General features: G+C 38.6%; 1 long non-coding RNA gene across 1 annotated transcript; it reads left to right on the forward strand.

Moving 5' to 3' along the window:
• Positions 1-4,135: 4,135 nt before the first annotated feature.
• On the forward strand, positions 4,136-8,552 carry LOC131524579 (uncharacterized). The gene is made up of 4 exons (XR_009267013.1): positions 4,136-5,303; positions 5,417-5,452; positions 5,864-5,887; positions 6,307-8,552. It is a non-coding gene; the product is annotated as an uncharacterized LOC131524579 (long non-coding RNA).
• Positions 8,553-13,650: the final 5,098 nt, after the last annotated feature.

Below are 13,650 nucleotides of genomic sequence, written 5' to 3' on the forward strand. Positions count from 1 at the left end.
TTCTGTTTACTTCGATTATGACTTTAGCAGGATTAAGGTCATCAAAAATCTCTGTTTACATGGTAGACTCTTAATCAGAGTATTGTCTTAATCGTATTAAAATGGGAGTATTGATGTCCATGTAAACGTAGTGATTGACACCCTTCACAAGGAGGGTAAGCCACAAACATTCATTGCCAAAGAAGCTGGCTGTTCACAGAGTGCTGTATCTAAGCATGTTAACAGAAAGTTGAGTGGAAGGAAAAAGTGTTGAAGAAAAAGATGCACAACCAACCGAGAGAATCGCAGCTTTATGAGGATTGTCAAGCAAAATCGATTCAAGAATTTGGGTGAACTTCACAAGGAATGGACTGAGGCTGGGGTCAAGGCATCAAGAGCCACCACACACAGACGTGTCAAGGAATTTGGCTACAGTTGTCGTATTCCTCTTGTTAAGCCACTCCTGAACCACAGACAACGTCAGAGGAATCTTAACTGGGCTAAGAAGAAGAAGAACTGGACTGTTGCCCAGTGGTCCAGAGTCCTCTTTTCAGATGAGAGCAAGTTTTGCATTTCATTTGGAAACCAAGGTCCTAGAGTCTGGAGGAAGGGTAGAGAAACTCATAGCCCAAGTTGCTTGAAGTCCAGTGTTAAGTTTCCACAGTCTGTGATGATTTGGGGTACAATGTCATCTGCTGGTGTTGGTCCATTGTGTTTTTGAAAACCAAAGTCACTGCACCCATTTACCAAGAAATTTTGGAGCACTTCATGCTTCCTTCTGCTGACCAGCTTTTTGAAGATGCTGATTTCATTTTCCAGCAGGATTTGGCACCTGCCCACACTGCCAAAAGCACCAAAAGTTGGTTAGATGACCATGGTGTTGGTGTGCTTGACTGGCCAGCAAACTCACCAGACCTGAACCTCATAGAGAATCTATGGGGTATTGTCAAGAGGAAAATGAGAAGCAAGAGACCAAAAATGCAGATGAGCTGAAGGCCACTGTCAAAGAAACCTGGGCTTCCATACCACCTCAGCAGTGCCACAAACTGATCACCTCCATGCCACGCCGAATTGAGGCAGTAATTAAAGCAAAAGGAGCCCCTACCAAGTATTGAGTACATATACAGTAAATGAACATACTTTCCAGAAGGCCAACAATTCACAAAAAAATATGTTTTATTGGTTTTATGAAGTATTCTATTTTGTTTTTGTTAAATGTGAGCCAAAATCATCACAATTAAAAGAACCAAAGACTTAAACTACTTCAGTCTGTGTGCATTGCATTTATTTAATACATGAGTTTCACAATTTGAGTTGAATTACTGAAATAAATTAACTTTTCCATGACATTCTAATTTATTTAGATGCACCTGTAACCTTTGCATTTTGGTAAATGCGATTCAGGCCTGTATGCTATAAATTGAACATTTGAGATATTCAGAATTGTTTTAAAAAGGGCATGGCATTTTGGAACTGTTGCCCTGTGTTTTAGAAGTTTGTGGCAGAAGTCATGACAAAACATGTCTTATAGGATTCCACACAAAGTCTGCATTAAAAAAAAAAATTGTTGTATTTATACACATTAACTGTAATAGTTTGCTGTAGTAGCCTACTATGCTGGCACCCAACATGCTTTTTTTTTGTTTGTTTTTTCTCACTAGTGGTTTTATTGTCATGTTTGGAGTTGACTGTCTGTGTTTTTTATGTTATGTTTATGTCTGTGCTTATTTAAATGGCTGTTCATAACAGCCTTTTGAGATAGTATGATGCTGGCAAATCTTTTAAAAACCTGATTATGTTTCAGTTGTAAACTATAAACATTCTGTTTAAATCCCCTTGATACAACAAAACTGAAAAACTGGAAATATTTTAATCTCTGTATGTGTTTACTTGAAATATTCTTGCACCGATTAGTAGAAAATGTTTTTTTGTTTTTTTTTTCAATATAAAGGTGCAAGTTCCCAAGTAAGTAAAAAATGAATAATCATAGTGATCATTTCAAATGAGCAAATTCAAAGTATGCATTTTTCTTGCAAACTCAACCAATGACATTATGCTCTGCCAGTTGAACTACAGGAACACTCAATATGATTTTGTCCAGGTGAAATTTTTCAAGAATGAAGGGTTATTGGCCTGTATTCATAAAATCACAGTATGATGTTATTGTTTTACTAAGATTTCTGTAGACTGATTTGTTTTGTTTCTGTCACAACTGTTTAAAATAAGAAATTACAATATGGGTTGTATTTATAAAGGATGTGAGAATATATTATAACACGTTTTTTGAATGTCATCTGTACACCAAGACAACAATACTCACCATACAAAATGTAACAATGGTGATAATACTATATTTAGATTAAAAATAAAAACTAAACAATACAACAGTGTAATTTATTCATGCTGCAATGCATGCTGGATGCAATCAAGTACAATTTTACTATTGAAACAGAGGATGATATTGTTTGTTTACAGTAATACAAGTATTGCATCTTGCCTAAGCTGAGTTTTAGGAAACGTGCTGCTTCAGGTGGTGATGTGGTTAATGTAGATTTGTTTTTCTGACTCCAGTGCATCAAGTGGCAGAGAAGATAGAGGCTCTGGGTCAATTTGTCATGAAGACCAGGAGAACCCTAAAAGGACATGGAAATAAAGTGCTGTGCATGGACTGGTGCCGGGACAAGAGAAGAATCGTCAGCTCCTCTCAGGTAACAGGACATATCATCACGGTACCTAACCACTGTTGAAGTGTGTAGACATGTTGTTGTTTTTTTTTCTTCTTGTTTTTTTTTTTTTGATAATGTGATGTGTTGTCTGAAAGAGTTAGAAGCTGCAGTATATCAGTTATTCACAATCTTTATTATAGTTAATGAATGACGCCTTTGTGTTCCTTCACAACAAGGCAAAAAGTCACTCTCCAAAACCTTCACTCTCTCTGTTCCTCTCTGGTGAAATGAGCTGCCAATCTCCACCTGAACTGGGGAGACAATCACATCTTCAGAAACTGTTGAAAACACACCTATTCCACAAGCACTTAAACACCCCACATTCTGAAATCAGTTCACTAACACACACACACACACACACACACACCCTCCCCTTTACAATTCTTCTCTTCTCTAGCTTGCTTCTTAATCTAGATGTCTAATAAACCTGTCATCGAGTATTACAAATATTTTTGGCCCTTTGACGAATTGCTTTATTCCTCATCTTTTGTAAGTCGCTTTAGATAGAAATGTCTGCTAAATGACTTTCATTAAAAAAAAGAATTTACTGAAATGTTGAATCTCTCCTAAATAAGCATGTATTTGACCGAAATTCCAGAATTGTCAGCGAACTGCATGTATAGCGTGGTGAATGTTTATATGATTGTCAACCAATGGGATACTACATTTTATTCTTTCCGACATTAAAGCACTTGAATACAACAAGCTCGTAATCACGACTTCATAAGTGGGAAATAGGAAATTTCCGATAGCACGTGAAGGCAGCAATAGACACCCACACACGTGCACACATGCACACGCACACACATATACATATATACACAGAAATGAACTGGTAAGACTGCAACAGAGCAAATTTTGAAAATATGTTAACATTAATTGAATTATATTGAATAAAATATCAATTAATTACAAAATGTTTGTATGAAGTGTTTTGAATTATCACTATCTGTTCCTTATTTTGTTGTTAATTATCAAATACTGAGTAAAAAAAATGCTTTCTATGTATTCCCTTTCTAACAAGATTTTAATGTTTGACTGTAATCATAATGTAAAACCTGATACTTATCTAACCAAAAATATCTAAACCTTGACAAAAAGTAGTCTTTTAGAATGTCTAAAAAAAAAGAAAAAGAAATTATGTCTAAAAACCAACAGGAATCCAAAAGCCTCTGTATATATCTATATAGGGTGCTAATACAAGTGGTTACGCAACATTACACAAGTTTTTATTTTTAATGCCTCCAGATGGCCCAATTCTCCCTTCACTCTATTTTAATGTGAAATATTGCATTTATTAAAAAATAGTAAATAAATAAATAAATAAATATATACTGTATATATTAATTCTGGTGGAGAAAATGGCTCATTCAAATTGTAGAAATATTGCATAGTATCATAAAATTCCCTGCAAATCATAAAATATATTAAATTGATTTTCCTGAAAAAAAAAGAAAAAAGTTACATTTCAAGGCTTCGGTCACTTTTGACCGCAAAGGAGGCAAGTGTGACTCCTAAACGAAGAGGGCCAGAAGGTTTAAAGGAAAAGGAGATGGATTTGTAAGTAATATGTAATTAATGTCAAAAACATCCAAATGTGTTTGTTTTTTTTACTCTGAAAGAACATTTTGGCTGTTGCATTCCTTGACTGTTGTCAGTTGGCCTTTACATTTCTCATGATAAACTAACTTACAGTTTACTACATCTGACTCTTTGATAGATGTTAGAAATTAATTAAAAGGTATATTGTTGAGATCAATACTTTGTTCTTCAATTATTTGTATCTTTTATTAAATCAGCAGTGGAGATCAACATCAGGCAGGTCGTGGATATTGAAAGGGACTTCCACAATCTTTGATTATCCATGCTTCTTGAATATGCCAAGTGTGGTAGGTCTCATTGCAGTTCAGTCTTTAATTTTCTTCCATTACTTAAAGGGATAGTTCAACCAAAAATGGAAATTCTGTCATTTACTCCCCTTCATGTTGTTTCAAACCTGTACGAGTTTTTCTTCTGTTGAAAACAAAAGAAGATATTCCTAAGAATGTTGGTAATCAGACAGTTGACGGTTGTAACGGGGCTGACGAGATAGTGAGACGTACGGATCCATAAGCAAGCTTTATTGACAAGAGACGTGGTAATAACAGGCAGGGTCGATCAATGGCAGACAAGTATATAATAGGCAATGCACAGAGTTATCAAAAACAGGCATGAGTCAAACAACAGCGAACAGTATCAAAAGGGGCTAGACAAGAGAGGTAATTCAAAACGTGAGCAAGAGTCCAGGCAGGGGAAAACACAATCCAAAACAGGCAAGACAAGGGAAACTAACAGGGCTCTGTAGGGCAGCGATAATGCATACAATACTTGGCCCTGATGGAAGGAAAGTCCAGGGTTTAAATAAGGCATGTGATCAGTGTGTGCGTAGGATCAGGTGTGCGTGTGATTAGTGCAATGAGTGATTGGTGACAGCTGTGATCAGTAATGGATGATGGGAATTGGAGTCCATTGTGATGTGTGGTGTGAAAGTCAATATGATGGCAGGGCGAACTCTTGTGGCAGTCAGACAGAAGAGCAGGCCCAGAACTCGTAACAACGGTAACCACTGACTTAGTATTTTATTTTTTTTCTTTGCAAATATGGAAGTCAAAGGCTACTGTCAACTGTCTGATTACCAGCATTCTTTAAAAAATATATTTTATGCTTAGCAGAAGAAAGAAACTCATACATGTTTGGAACAATATGAGGTAACAACAGTAACAATAACATCATTTTTATTTTTGGGTGAAATATCCCTTTAAGATATTTTAACAGACAATGAAAAAGTTTTGATATTGTTAGTAATAATATATATATATATATATAATATGTGTCACGTGCCTGCCCTTCTAGTTTCCTGTTTGCCCTTATTTGGTTTTGTTCTGGTCTTTGTCATTAGTTAATCATCGTTTATTATCCCCACCTGATCTGTATTTATTATCTTGTTTGCTCCTTTGTTCCTTTTCTTTTATAAGTCCTCAGTTTTCTTTTTGTCGTTGTCTCTGCTTAATGTTGACTAATTGAATAAATGTGTTATTAAACTTTTATTAAGCTTATTAAAAAGATTTCTGTTTCACGACGCCTTCGTCGAGCCCTTTTATCTACAACCACACTTATAGAGGGGATGGAAGACCAAGCAGATGGTATGTATGTGTGAACTCTTTACTTACATACATCTCATATGTATAATTTATTATAACAAATATTCATTAATATATGACTTGACCTGAAGAAGGAGAGACGCAGGTAATTGCTCATGTTGATCTCTGACGGTTTAGGTTTCTTTAGTGCAGCTCTGTGGAGCCGCTGTAAATAATCACAATGGTACACAAAGTCTTAAAGAAAAAAAACACTCTCTTCACTCTTATTAACTTATTTAACATTTAAAAACGCATGCATTTAGTGTAAAATGAGAAGGGCTTAGCCTTATTTGCCATCCTGTGCAGCTGGCTTGTCAGTATTGTGGTATTGCAATATTGTGTTTATCACAACAACCCTACTTGGGCTGCTCTTAATCCTGCACTTAAACATTTATAATGAATCTGTTTTCATTAATTTTCAGATGAAAAGTGCTACCCAATGCTGGTTGTTCTGGCATATCTTCTGCCACCGTTGCCTGGAAGTCGCTGCAGTGTTAAATGGGAAATTGATTTCCTTTATTATTCTTTTAATTATTCTTTTAATGATGTCTTGATGCTTTCTAAACTCCTGAAGTGTATTTGTTTATGAGATTAAATTGATCTTATTTTATGAGAAATGTTATCCTCTGGTCTTGTTTCTGTTAACCGTTAAGTGTAATTGATGTTGGCAACACTTTTTAATGAATACTGTGGTTAATAGCTAGTGCATTACAAATGCTTTTGTATTATGAAGAAAAATTACAAACATACTATAGATTTTTTAAATTAACAGTCATTGACCAATTTAAAATGTTTATTTGTCTGATTTGGAAAGTTTTATCTTGTATCTGACATTTTATGTTATAAGTTGATCTTATGTTATGAGAAATGTTATCTGATAGTCTTGACTGTGTATGATTTTCAATCATCCAAGGTGTAGTTGATGTTGGTAACACTTTTTAATGTATACTGTATTGTAGCTAATAGTTGTAGTGCATTACAAGGCATTTGTGTCATCTAATCATATAAACTAAGTTTATGAAATTTAGATTTAGAACATTTTGTTGTGCCTCTGTGCATGCCTTGTTGTCTACCCTGACAATATTTGACAAATTAAATTGCTAACATTTTTTACATCTGTGTTTTATTTCAATTTTGTAGAATTACAAATTGATGGTAATGCTTATTTTTGTCATAACACATTAATTAGCAGTTTCTGATCATTTTCAGTTACACAATGTTTAAATGACACGTGTGTTCAATTACATTACACAGTAGATGTGTGATCCATCTTAACACACAAATTGTGTTAAATCTGACACCACGTTGTCCCTGAGCACACTCACCACGTGTTAAAATTCTGCACAATGTGTCATTTTTTAACACATCTCTTTTTGCAGTGTACGCAGGAAGCCATTACTTACACAAGGCAGCACACTTGGAGTATGCTAAAAGATCATGTGAATAAACCAAATGAGTTTTGGAATAACATGTGGTCTGATGAAAACAAAGTTGAATTATTTGGTCATAATTTGCACGGGTACGTGTGACAAGAAAAAAACCCTGCCTATGAGGAGAAGAATATCATTCCCACAGTCAAACACGGAGGCTCACTGATGTTTTGGGGGTGTTTGTCTGCATCAGGCGCTGGAGCTCTGCATTACGTGGAAGGGAAAATGAATGCAGGCCAATATCAACAGATTTTAAAGCAAAGCCTCCTACCATCAGTCAAAAAGCTAAAAATGAAGAGGCAGTGGATCCTTCAACAAGACAATGATCCAAAACACAAAGCAAAGTCAACTCCGTGAAAGTTTTGCCATGGCTTTCCCAGTCTCCAGACTTGAATATAATAGAAAAGAGGTTGGAGGAGGTTATAAAGGCAAAGGGAGAACATACAAATATTACATTAAATATTTTGTTGATGACAGTACATTTCTTTGTTTTACTCTTTTTGTCATTTTAAAGTAAAGGGATGCAAACTTTTGCACACAACTGTAGGCTATTGTAAATTCAATTGTCCAATCATTTTCACCCCTAGAAGTTTCTCTCAGTGCCGTCCAAGAGGTCCCTGCCACTGGCATCAAGGTCCCAAAGATCAATGCCACAGCTGCATCAGAGGCTTCAGTCATGGCCACAGAGCTCCTTTCTCCACTGTCTTGGGTCCAGATATGCTGTCAGGGCTGCTCAAAAAATACCAGCTGCCACAATGTTTCCTGCCAGTCTGCCACTAATGCTCCAAAACCTCTGATGCCCCAGAAAGGTTCCTGGACTTGAAAGTCTAAGGATGGCCGTTTCGCTGCTCCCAGATGTCCTTCAAACTGCCGCTTCAAAGGATCCTGTCACAGGCAGTACTGGGGAAAGTTACTTTTAAAAGTAATGCATTACAATATTGTGTTACTCCCTAAAAAAGTAACTAATTACGTTACTTAGTTACTTTTTATGGAAAGTAATGTTACGTTACTTTTGCGTTACATTTTAAATATGAGCAGGGCTTGATTGTTTTTAATATAAGAAGTTATATTTATAGCAAATGTATAAGCCATTTCACACCAAAAAGTGTAATGAATAAACCTCAGGCTGAAGGAAAAGTAAATTCACGTCTGTACAGTAGAATGCAGGAGAAGAAGGTTCAACACTCTTCAGCAATAAAAAAAACAATGAAGCACAATTGTTAGTTTATCTAAAGTCATTTTTGCTTATTATGGTTGAACTGGATCAAAGGTCATCAGAAAATATATTGGTTAATAAAATGGCATTAGATACATTTGTGTTATTTAACATTTAATTATTGCAGGTTTGTGTAATATTCTGAGTTTACATTTCACTGTTTTAATTCATTTTGATGAATACTAAATTAGTTTTTTTTGCGAGTGGGATGAATTAATGCACATTCACATTTAGTCTAGAACTACAGTAACATCATGTTCACACCGCGCACACAACGCCTCTGTACTTCCGATCTCTCCCAATATGGGGACAGGAGACTTGTCAGTCAATAAGATTAGATTAGATTAGATTAGATTCAACTTTATTGTCATTACACAAGTACAGGTACAGGGCAACGAAATGCAGTTTAGGTCTAACCAGAAGTGCAATAGCAGCAAGTGCAGGATATACAATGGTTGAATAAGTGCAGGACAAGGATATGTACTGAATATATGTATAAATATATAATAGAAAGATGGTTATTAATATAAACAGAATTTACAGGTGAATATGTATAGTGAATAAATATACAGATGGCTATTACTATAAACAGAATTTACAGGTGATATGTACTATCAATATAATATATATACAGATGGCTATTACTATAAACAAGGTGTAAAAGTGCAGTGGAAGTGATTGCATATTACAATTAGACATACGGTGCAAAATGTTAATGTAAACATTGATAATGTAAACAACAGTCGGCAGTGCAAATGAGCATAGTCCAATTTAGGTATGGTAGTGCAAGATACAAAAGTAAACAGTTGTTACTGTAATAAAATTTACATTCAGTAGTGCAAATAAGGCCGATGTGAGGTAGGAGAGAAGAGTTAACAATATATGAGGAAGTGGATCAACGGGGGTTAGAGTTCAGTAAAGAGACAGCTCTGGGGAAGAAACTGTTCTTTAATCTGCTGGTCCTGGTCCGGAGGCACCTGAAACGCCTGCCGGAGGGCAGGAGAGAAAACAGTCTGTGGGCTGGGTGAGAGGAGTCCTTAAGGATGCTGCGAGCTCGATGCAGACAGCGTTTCCTCTGGATGTGTTCGATGGCAGGTAGTGGAGTCCCTGTGATGCGCTGGGCAGTTTTCACCACCCGCTGCAGTGCCTTGCGCTCCGCAATAGAGCAGCTCCCATACCATACTGCGACACAGTTGGTCAGGATGCTTTCTATTGCGCAGCGATAGAAGTTCACCAGGATAGCAGAGGAGAGCTGATTCTTCCTCAGTGTCCTCAGAAAGAAGAGGCGCTGGTGAGCCTTCTTGACCAGGCTGGAGGTGTTGGTTTTCCACAACATGTCCGCCGAGATGTGGATCCCCAGGAACTTGAAACTGGAGACACGCTCAACAGCCATTCCATTGATGTGGATGGTGTCGTGTGTGCCTCTTGACTCATTCCTGAAGTCCACGATGAGCTCCTTCGTTTTGGTGGTGTTGAGGAGCAGGTTATTTTCAGTGCACCATGTGGCCAGATGCTGGATCTCCTCCCTATAGGCAGTCTCATCGTTGTTACTGATGAGGCCAATCACCGTGGTGTCGTCTGCAAACTTGATGATGGAATTAGATCCATACACAGGCTTGCAGTCGGAGGTGAAGAGGGAGTAGAGAAACGGGCTTAGCACACAGCCCTGTGGTACACCAGTGTTAAGTGTGATGGATGTGGAGCAGGTGAATCCTGATCGAACATTCTGGGGTCTGTTGGTCAGGAAGTCCAAAGTTACACATTGAGGTATTGATGCCCAGGTCTCCAAGTTTGGCTATTAACTTGGTTGGGATGACAGTGTTGAATGCTGAGCTGAAGTCAACAAACAGCATACGTGCATAAGTGTTCTTATTGTCCAGGTGAGTGAGCACAGAGTGCAGTGCCATGGAAACTGCGTCCTCTGTGCTCCTATTGCTACGGTAGGCAAACTGGTGTGAGTCCAATGTGGATGGTAGAGAGTCTTTTAGGTGTTCCAGGACCAGCCACTCAAAGCACTTCATGACGATGGGTGTGAGTGCTACAGGGCGGTAGTCATTAGGGCACCTCGGACTAGAGTGTTTTGGCACTGGCACAATGGAAGTGCATTTAAAGCATGTTGGTACGGCTGCTTGGGCAAGAGACAGATTGAAAATGTCTGTAAAACCCCAGCGAGCTGCTCCGCACATGCCCTGAGAACACGACCAGGGATGTTGTCTGGTCCAGCAGCCTTGTGCGCGCTGATCCGGCTCAGTGCCTTGCAGACATCTGTGGAGGAGAGTATGATTGGTGGGTGGTCAGCTGAGGGATTGAGCTTGGTGGCAGTTTCTCTGTTGTCTCTTTCAAAGCGAGCATAAAAGTAATTTAGCTCGTTCAGGAAGTTGACATCAGTGGCTGCGGGGGTGGAGTGGGTGGGTTTGTAGTCACTGATGGCCTGAATGCCCTGCCACATGCGTCGAGGGTCAGAGTTGGAAAAGTGTCCCTCTATCTTTAGCTTGTAGCAGTGCTTGGCCTTTTTGATGCCCCTCTTCAGGTTTGCTCTGGATGTGCTGTAGGCTTGTGCATCTCCTGATCTGAAGGCAGTGTTGCGTGACTTCAACAGGAGTCGCACTTCCTTGTTCATCCAAGGCTTCTGATTTGGATATGTGGTGATCTGTTTCTGGGTTGTAACACTGTCAATGGTGATATTGATATGATCCAATACAGAGGAGGTGTAAGAGTCAATGTCTGTGTGAGCACCACTGGTGGCTTGAGAAGCAAACATACTCCAGTCTGTGTGTAGAAACCTTTCCTGGAGTGTGGAATCTGCCCCGCAGGCCACACCTTGATGGTCTTCACTGATGGCTTCACACGGTTGATGAGGGGTGCATATTTGGGGTGAGGAACAAAGAAAGGTGATCTGACTGTCCCAGGTGGGGAGGGGTGTCGCAACGTAAGCTCCAGCCATTTTGTGTAAACATGGTCTAAGGTTTTGTTTCCTCTGGTGTGACAGGAAACATGCTGGTGAAACTTGGGTAGCACTGACTTTAAGTTTGAGTGATTAAAGTCACCTGCAACAATAAAAGCCGCTTCCGGGTGATCAGTCTGTTGTTTACTGATGGCTGCGTGAAGTTCTTTCATAGCAAGCTTGGCATCAGCATCTGGGGGAATATAGGCTGCAGTTATAATGGTGGAAGTGAACTCCCGCGGTAGATAAAACGGTCTACATTTAACCATGAGAAACTCAAGGTTAGCTGAACAATGACTCCCAACAATAGCAGAGTTTGTGCACCAAGCTTTGTTAATGTAAATGCACAATCCACCACCTCTGGTCTTACCGGAGCCATCTAATGTTCTATCCGCCCGGAGTGTGTGGCGTCCCACTAGCTCAATAGCGGTGTCCGGTATTCCGCTGTTTAACCAGGTTTCCGTGAAGATTAGGACGTTACAGTTCAAAAGTTTCTTGCTGTGTGTGTTGCTGAGTCGAATCTCCTCCATTTTGTTCACTAGTGACCATACATTGGCAAGGAAAATGCTGGGTAAAGAGAGCTGGTGTGGTGTTAGCCTTAGCTTAGCTCTTAGTCCTCCGCACTTCCCCCGCCTTTGTTTACGATCTCGACGCCGCCTGCGAGCACTTCCGCGCGGCCGGGTAGGGTGCATAGCCTCGGGTGTCCTAGCGATCTCAGGAAGGAGTCGAAGATTGTCCATAAAAATGTCGGAAATTCGCAAACCGATATCCAAAAGCTCACAACGGGTGTACGATGTAAAGGCACAACTGTTCTGCACGAACAGGCCCGAGATGAGTAAGAAAAATACCGCAAAATTGCAAAATCTGGAGAGACCCAGAGCCTCGCGATGTACTCGCGCCGCCATCTTGGGTTAATAAATGGGAAAACAAAGTAACTGGCATTACTTTTTTGAAAAAATAACTGAGATATTTTCTTGTAAATTAAAAAGTAATGAGTTACTTTAGTTACTTGAAAAAAGTAATCTGATTACGTAACTCGCGTTACTTGTAATGTGTTACCCCCAACACTGGTCACAGGCAACCAAAGATCCCGTCAGGGCCACTCGAGTGAATGGCGTCCTAAAGATTCCTAACACTGCTGCTCCAGAACCTGCTGATATCAGAGGTAAGAGTTTACTTGACAGGGTACCTGTTCCAAACCATCCTGGTCCCAGAGTTTCTTGTGCTGGCTTGAAGGTTCCTGTCGCTGCAATCTCAAAACTCAGTGTTTCTTGTAGTAGCCTCAGCCAGAGCTGCTGTCCAAGCTTCTACAGTCCCAGAGCTCCTTTCTCAGCCTCCTTGGTCCCAGAGGTTCCTGGGTAACACTTTACAATAAGGTGTCATTTGTTAACATTAGTTAATGTATTAACTAATATGAACAAACAATGAACAATACATTTATCACACTATTTATTCATCTTTGTTAATAAAAATAGAGTTGTTCATTATTTGTTCATATTACTTCACAGTGCATTAACTAATGTTAACAAGCACAACTCGTGATTTTAATAATGCATTAGTAAATGCTGAAATTAACGTCAACTAAGATTAGTAAATGCTGTAGAAGTATTGTTCATTCTTAGTTCATGTTAGCTAATGTAGTTAACTAATGTGAACTAATGAACCTTATTGTAAAGTGTTACCGGTTCCTGCTAAAGCCACTCTGGTCCAAGAAGACCTGCTGCAGTTTTCCTGTCACTGGTATGATTCGTCCATAAATACATTACACCTCTGTGCCTATTACAATACTTAAAATATAAAATACACAAAATATATTGTTTTAACTGGGAAACATATAATCCAGAAATATTGAGGGGTTTGCCTCTCATTTAACCAGTTTATATTTATCACATTTAATGTTCATTTGAATAATAAACTCACTAGGTAAGTAATACCATAAAAGTAATATTTCAGAAAGGAGTTACGGTAACATTTTATTTTGATGGTCCCTTTTGATCATTCTGTTGACAATAAGTAACTTTGCACTTACATGTCAACTAACTCTCATTAGAGTAGACTCTCTGACTCTGACTCTCTGTGATGGTGTCCCAACAGACATTCTACTCACTATAAGTAACTTTTCAACTTATTCTAACCCTAACCTGAGAGTTTGTAGATACCTGTATGTAGGTGCAAC

Source organism: Onychostoma macrolepis, chromosome 18, assembly GCF_012432095.1.
Source record: "Onychostoma macrolepis isolate SWU-2019 chromosome 18, ASM1243209v1, whole genome shotgun sequence".
Lineage (NCBI taxonomy): Eukaryota > Metazoa > Chordata > Actinopteri > Cypriniformes > Cyprinidae > Onychostoma > Onychostoma macrolepis.